The following is a 6,926-nucleotide window of genomic DNA, read 5'->3' on the forward strand; positions in this document are numbered from 1 at the left end:
CAACGCATGAACAACGTGGGGCTTGTGCTGCCTAGATCGCAAGATGCGATCTAGAGCAGCATGTCGCTTACCCGATAGAAACCCTCGAGACGAAGGAGTTGGCGATGCGCCGAGATTGGTTTGTTTTGGGGTTGAACGTGAGTTGTTGTTTATTCCATAAACCCTAGGTACATATTTATAGTCCAGGGGACTTTCTAATGAGGGCGTGCACTAAACCGTGCACGAGATAAACTCTAACTTCTAAACCGATAACAATCTATTATATTAAGATACACGGGCTAACTAGCCCAAATTCTCCGTGCAAGGCCGCTTCATATATCTTCCATATGTAATCTTCCAAGCCCATCTTGATCGCGGCCCACCTCCTGATTTAGCCAAAATCTGGTGATAACAAGTAGTCGGTGTCAAGCAGCATTGCTCCGGCTTGACGATGCCGGTTGATATTCCTACTCTTGCCTGGCTTTAAGCCGCCGCGCCGAGGCATGAAGAAGAAAGACTGGCGAATGCGCAGCATGCTCGTCAGAATCAGCTGATGATGTTGCCGCTAGACAGCCTGAGCATTCTGCTCCTCCGTGAACAGCTGCACCATCATCTCGTCGTCGCTTTCCATCGCGGCAATCAGACGAACACCTTGCAGACGGGGCGGTTGTGCCGCGTTGGCGGCGAGCTCTGTTCCGAGCGAACCAGCGGCTGCCCGGTCGAGGGGCTGGCGGCCGTGTCGATGGACGGCGGTTCCTAGACAGGCGTCGGTGTCTATTGCAAGCAGGGGCGCGGCGACGATGGTGGCGGCCTAGAGGGGTGGGAGTCGGCTCGGGCGTGGGTAGGAGGTGGAAAATCGGTGTGTCTGGCTGCCAGGCGGAGCCCACGCTCGTTTTCTGACGTGTCGCGAGGCACCGGCACGCCCGATTCGCACCCTTGGCCAAGGGGCCTGCACGGGGATGCCGACGATTCTATTGGGCTAGAAACTTAGCCAGCGCCATTTAGGGCGCACCGACACGAGCCCAAAAACCACGCCGGCCCCAAAAACGCTATCGGGGCCGCTATGGGCGCGACGGTGAAGATGCTCTAACATGCTTACTAAGTATCAATGTTTTTATATTGAATGGAGGAAGAAAACTCTTTACCTGAATTTCATATATATATGCAGCAAGAGCCAGTGTCATATAAAGTTTTACATAAGTGGAGAGAAGCGGGGGAAAAAAACTGCAGCGAAAGCAGTCCTATGTAGTGGCAGGGCAGCGAACAGGGTGTTTCTGCACCCGGGTGCATCTACACCATTTATTTGAAATGTATTATAAATTTATTTAGAAATGTCTAAAAAATATTTTAAAAAATTTCTCGTGTATATATTGACATGTTGCATGCTCACAAACTTTTTTTAGCAAAACCCGACATGTTTTGTGCCCTGTGTAAAAAAGATAATTTTTTATGCTAAAATAGTCTATTTCTCGAAATATTTTTTTGTCTTTCTTACACATGTCACAAAAATCATCAGTTTTATGTGAAACTTCATATGCACACCTAGAACATATCCTTCTACATGAGAAATTTTTTACCTAAATTTTTTAACTTTTTAAAATATATTTTGTAGATACCAGATGCATATGCACCCAAGATCAATTTGAGATTTCACCAGGGCAGCCAGCGTCTCTTCTTCTGCAGGAGCTCAGGGAGCAACTTCGCGCCTGCCACACCAAGGGGTCTCCTAGGGCTCACGCACTGGAAGACAACCTTGTTGCGGCGCTTCCATCTCTACTACTTATAAAGGCACGAAGTGCTGTTGGAAAATTAGATCTAATCCGTCCATCTGCATGCATCACACGGTCAAGATTTATCTGTTCTCTCCACCCCGATCCCGCAGCATTTCCATCCCGCCCGCATCATATTCCGCTCCGCCCGCATCATTATACTTGGAGCATCCACGCCTCGCCGGCCCTGCATCCACGCCGCCGCCCGTCCCCAACGCCGCGCCGCCCTGCGTCCAAGCCGCCGCCCGTCCCCGACATCGCCTCCCATCCCCAACTCCCCGTCGCTGCCCGTTCCCAACGTAAGGCGCCCATCTCCGTCGCCGCCCGTCCCAAACTCCGGGGCGCCGACCGTCCCAAATGTTGTCGCCGTGCCCATGCCGCCTCTCTCTTGCAGGTGTTTCTTGATCAAAATCTTGCATTCTTCATACTGACAAGTTGATTGCCTTCATGGAAGGATTTAAAAATTGTTGCTCAGTATGTATCCCTTGTCATTCGTGAAAGGATTCCACGTATCCTACTGGATGTCCAGCACCTAAAAAGGGGGTTCCAGATGATTCTAAAACCAATGAATTCGGATGGTATACCGATCTCCGTCTGACATGGTATTCCAAAAGGGAATCGAGTTAACTTCTTTGTTGTCTTCTGCATTCAGGAAGGTACCAGAATTGGTCTTGTGCATTTTTCACAGGAAGTAGTCGAATAGGCCTTTTATAGTTTCCTGTTGTTCTAACTTTGAAACTAAGTCTTTTTCACAGATTCTGCAATGGTATTGACTATCAGAGACGTTCTTTGGGTTCTTTTGTGGTACCCCTAAATGAATAACAGCCATTAATTTTCGTCCATCCAATGGTCCAAATAATTTCATACCACAGTCTAAAACTTGAGAGGTATGTTACATACCTCTCACAATTTTCGCACCTCAGTTAAAAAAAAATAGACGGGCCGGCCCAATAGATGAGCCCAGCCCGGTAGACTGGTCCAGAGTCCAGACCCATGAGCTGCCGACCACAGCGGTGCGGGTGGGGATTTCTCTTTGTTCTTTCGTGACCTTGCTGAGAGAGGTTCCGCCGGCGCCGCCGCTTTGTACATTCCCCAACTCCGGCGCCACTGGCCCAGATGGAGAGGAACACGACGGTGGACAGCGTCTCCTCGGCCTCCTTCCTCACCTTCACGGCCGCCATCCTCACCATCGCCGCGGAGGATCACGGCCTCCCCGTCCCCATCCCCGACTCCTCAGTCTGCGCCGCGGTCGGCGTCCTAGTCGTCCTCGCCATGGACGTGGCCGACTGCTGCTGCACCCTGTCGTTGACCGGGGGGATCCGGGAGCACCTCGACAACGAGGAAGGCGCGGGCCACGGCCGGCGCCCTTCTCCTCCTCGTGCTACGGAGAGCGACCCATGGTGACCGAGCTGACGGACAGGGGCGGGCGTTCCGAGGGAAGGGGAGGCCAGACCTTGACGGGTGCTCCTATTGTCCTGTGGGGAGGAGCAAGGCTGCTCGACGGTGGCTCCCGGCGACGGCCACCGCGGCCGGCCATGTTCAACACCCTAGCACGCCGGCGAGGTGCTTCCGGCCACCAGGACGCGCCGGCGGCGACGCGAGCCAGGGAGATGGCGTCCGGCGCAGCGCCTGTGCTACCTCATGCACGTCTCCCGCCACGGAGAACACTATGCAGGTACTGAATCTTTCTCTGAATATCCTCTTTTACCTCGCTTGAGCTGAGAGGAGGGAGTGAGATCCTAGGCTACATTCAGCAATATTTTAGTTTGACAGCAACTATTCCTGCCAAGTCCTTTGTGTCAAGCATGAAAGAACAGCTACTGTTCCTGCCATGTTGCGTGCTTGCACTCACCTATTTATTCATATGTTTATGTTTATACTCATAATCTGTGTGGTAAGTTCATTGTATAGAAGACAACAAATCATGCTTAGTGCCTCTGTTTTCTACAATTTGTGCGACCGGTGAATAGTCATGACACTCTGCTCTCTTGGCAAAAAAAGCTTATGGTCTTTCAGATGCTGTTTCGTTGCAGATATCGAAAACATAATTCGGTGAAGTTTGAAAGAAAACGGTGTAGTCATTTTTTTTGTTTGTTAAATCACAACTGATCAGTACTTCTACAACTCCAACAATGCCCACAATATGTGTGAAGAAAAGTTGTGAGCTAGCATGACCAATGTGCCTTTCTAAAATAGGGAGTCCATTCATTTTCATCACATAGTGACTGAATGTGTTGGTACTAGCTAGCTGTGCCAACCATGAGCAAACATATGACGTCCTGTGACTGAATCAAGGTATCCCCTAGATACTTAAGCTGGTGCTTAGAAATGCCTTACTGCCATTGGAACAAGAACTATGTCGAGTGCTCCAGACCAAGAATTCTCTTCGGACTAACGAAAAGTGATATACAAAATTGCAACAACAGGAAATGTTGGTTTGTGCAAGTAATTGATCTCCTTCCATGTCTTCTTCCCCGTTGAACTCCTGTTCTCGATAGCCAATGAGTTTTACAGGCCGCAGTCCAGATTCATTTGCTTCCTGTGATGTGGTTTTAGATTTTTTTAATTTAGATCATTCAGTTATTTGTAAGTGTACATGGTTCTCTGTAGGGTTGAAGATTTTCTCGAATATGTGAACGAGAGGATTCATCTCGCATTTGAGTCGTCATGGATCACCTGCCTTGTACGCCTGTGATCTGCTGGAGCTCCAATCTTGTTGCGATGAATCAACAGTGTGCCTTAGACGATTGTGATTTGTTGGAGCTCTAATGTTGTTGTGATGAACCAGCAGCGACACATGTGCTACACAGAAAATTATGAACGTGTGTGTGCTTTTTAAAATGCAATGTGACAGAGATGATCTTTCTTTTGTATTCAAATTCAATATTTCTCCTTGATTTACAAATTACAATGCACTAACTTTCAGTTCGTATGGTGTTACTGTGTATGCAGGGTTGTACTTTGTGAATCTAGGAGGACCTTCTCAGCAAGTATGCTGATGAGATGGTCAACTACTACACAACGTCTTCAAATAATAGTCTACAAGATGCATAATCTTTGTCGGTCTACCTAGTCAAGGAGAACGAACAACAAACTTTACAATTCGAGACCAAACTCACGCTGCATAGCTCATGACATATCACAAGGCAAGAGACTTCAAGAAGAAAAGTGTAAATATAGGAAATATTATACACTATTCTGTTTAATTGTAGTCTTGTATGTAGTTTGAATCATAATTTCCCAATGTTTAGACAAAGTATTCGAATATATGTATGAAGGTACAAATCCATGAGATAAATGAGTTATTACTATCAGTCTATAACATAAACTATGTACTGAAATCTGCAATGTCAAGTACTCGGTTTAGCGAGCATGTTCAGTTCTCTTTAGAAAAATCTGGCATTCCTACCAATGGTGGTTCACAATAAGAGTTGGCGTGATCGTGCAACGCCTACTTGCACTCTGTTTATTTATTCTTCATGTAACGTGTAAATGAAAAGTACAAGTAGCTTTTGTATCAGTACTATTGCTCTCCTTGAGAAGTACTAGAAATAGGTTCACATTTCACGTCAATAATGACTTATCATCAGGACCTCAACATGCTCAAGACCCAACTGCCTACTGAGCAGCTCCAGATTCTTCACATCTATCTCACCAAAAGGAAGCTTCAGATTTCGAGCCTGGGAACCAACATTTGTTGCTTCATCTGTAACCTGATCAGTTGTTGCATCCAGCTATTTCCAGCAAATCAAACACACAAATTTGAACATTAAGAATACTAGTATAAACTTGAGCATCAAATAGTTGCGAATTTTTACTTTAAATTCTTTACCAGCTACCACTTCTTTCTTTTGTGCACTTAGTTTTTTCTTCAGCATCATATCCAGTGAGAACATAACCTATACTAGGGCCTGGTAGGATGGCACTGAAACGAGTAATTAGAATGGATACCTGGTTGAGTTGATTATTGATTTGCAGAATTAAGTGACAGAACACTTCGGTAAATGCAACTAAAACTAAAAGAGATGATGGTCAAATCATATGCATACACCAATGACTTTTGGGGTTTTCACATATACTGGTTGTGTCATCGACATTGATAAATTGATCAAACATCAACCTGCTTCATCTGTAAAAAAAAACTGATTCATAAGCAACATAATGTGATAATTCTAATTTATTTATATTTTAGTGATGCTTGTCAGTAAGGTAAGTATGCAGACAATTCAAAGCAGATCCAGAGAGAGCGTCATGTTGCACGAGCAATCTCCATACATGAATGCTTTTCTGGGTCACTTGCTGAATAAGGGCTCATCTAATTGGGTGCTCATATCTGCTAGGAAATTAGAATTAGTATGACCACTACATTCAGTAACGCACCTGTAAATAAACCAAAAATCGAACAGGGCGTCGAGTGGCGTGTCGTCGAAGGCGGCCCTGTGCAGGAGAGGGGTTCGGGGGCGTCGCTCGTGGTCCACGGACGGGCCTCCGGTGTGGAGGAGGCAACGAATGTTGTCGAGCTGGTGGCGGAGTGCTCTGGCGTGTGGGCGGGTGGCCACGTGCGACGTGCAGGCGGCGTCATGATCGTCCGCGTGGGCAGCGGCCGTGGGGTAGATGGAGGCGGCGCCGTACTAGCTGCAGGCTGCGGCGTGGTGGCTGGTTGATGTGGAGGCGGCGGCGTGCTCGCTGGAGGCGGCGGTGGCGTGCTCGCTGGAGGCGGCGTGGGGATTTCCTGGGGGCTGCATTGCTTCGTCAATTCTTGGGCCTTGGCCTGATACTATATTAGATTCAATTTTTTTCAATAATTACATCTTGCTGGACCTGTCGGGCCTAATGTTCTTCACTTAATCTGAACCGTTCACTGAATTCATACCTCTCCCTAATCCTGAGTGGTAAAAGGTACTGTAAAAGTAGCCTTATTGTAGGATGCTGGCATAACAGACCTGGCACTGTTTCTCCTGGTAAGCACTGCTTAATGGATGCAAAAATGCAATGGATCATCAAATTGATTAGTGAATGGTGTTATTCTGGAATGGAACTTCTGGGCCTTTATAATTCGCCCACCATTTTACTGTTTGTGTTATAGTTGACCCACTATTCTAGATGCTTTAGTGACATTTGGTGCCTAAAATCTAAACCTTCTTTTTGAACATTCATTTTATTACATGGCCATGAATT

At 46.9% G+C, this 6,926-nt stretch overlaps 1 long non-coding RNA gene across 1 annotated transcript; it reads right to left on the reverse strand.

Moving 5' to 3' along the window:
* Positions 1-5,179: 5,179 nt before the first annotated feature.
* On the reverse strand, positions 5,180-6,198 carry LOC124670139. Its single transcript, XR_006992423.1, has 2 exons — positions 6,129-6,198; positions 5,180-5,482 (listed from the first exon to the last, which is right to left on the reverse strand). It is a non-coding gene; the product is annotated as an uncharacterized LOC124670139 (long non-coding RNA).
* Between the last annotated feature and the right edge of the window lie 728 nt (positions 6,199-6,926).

Source organism: Lolium rigidum, chromosome 7 (assembly GCF_022539505.1).
Source record: "Lolium rigidum isolate FL_2022 chromosome 7, APGP_CSIRO_Lrig_0.1, whole genome shotgun sequence".
Lineage (NCBI taxonomy): Eukaryota > Viridiplantae > Streptophyta > Magnoliopsida > Poales > Poaceae > Lolium > Lolium rigidum.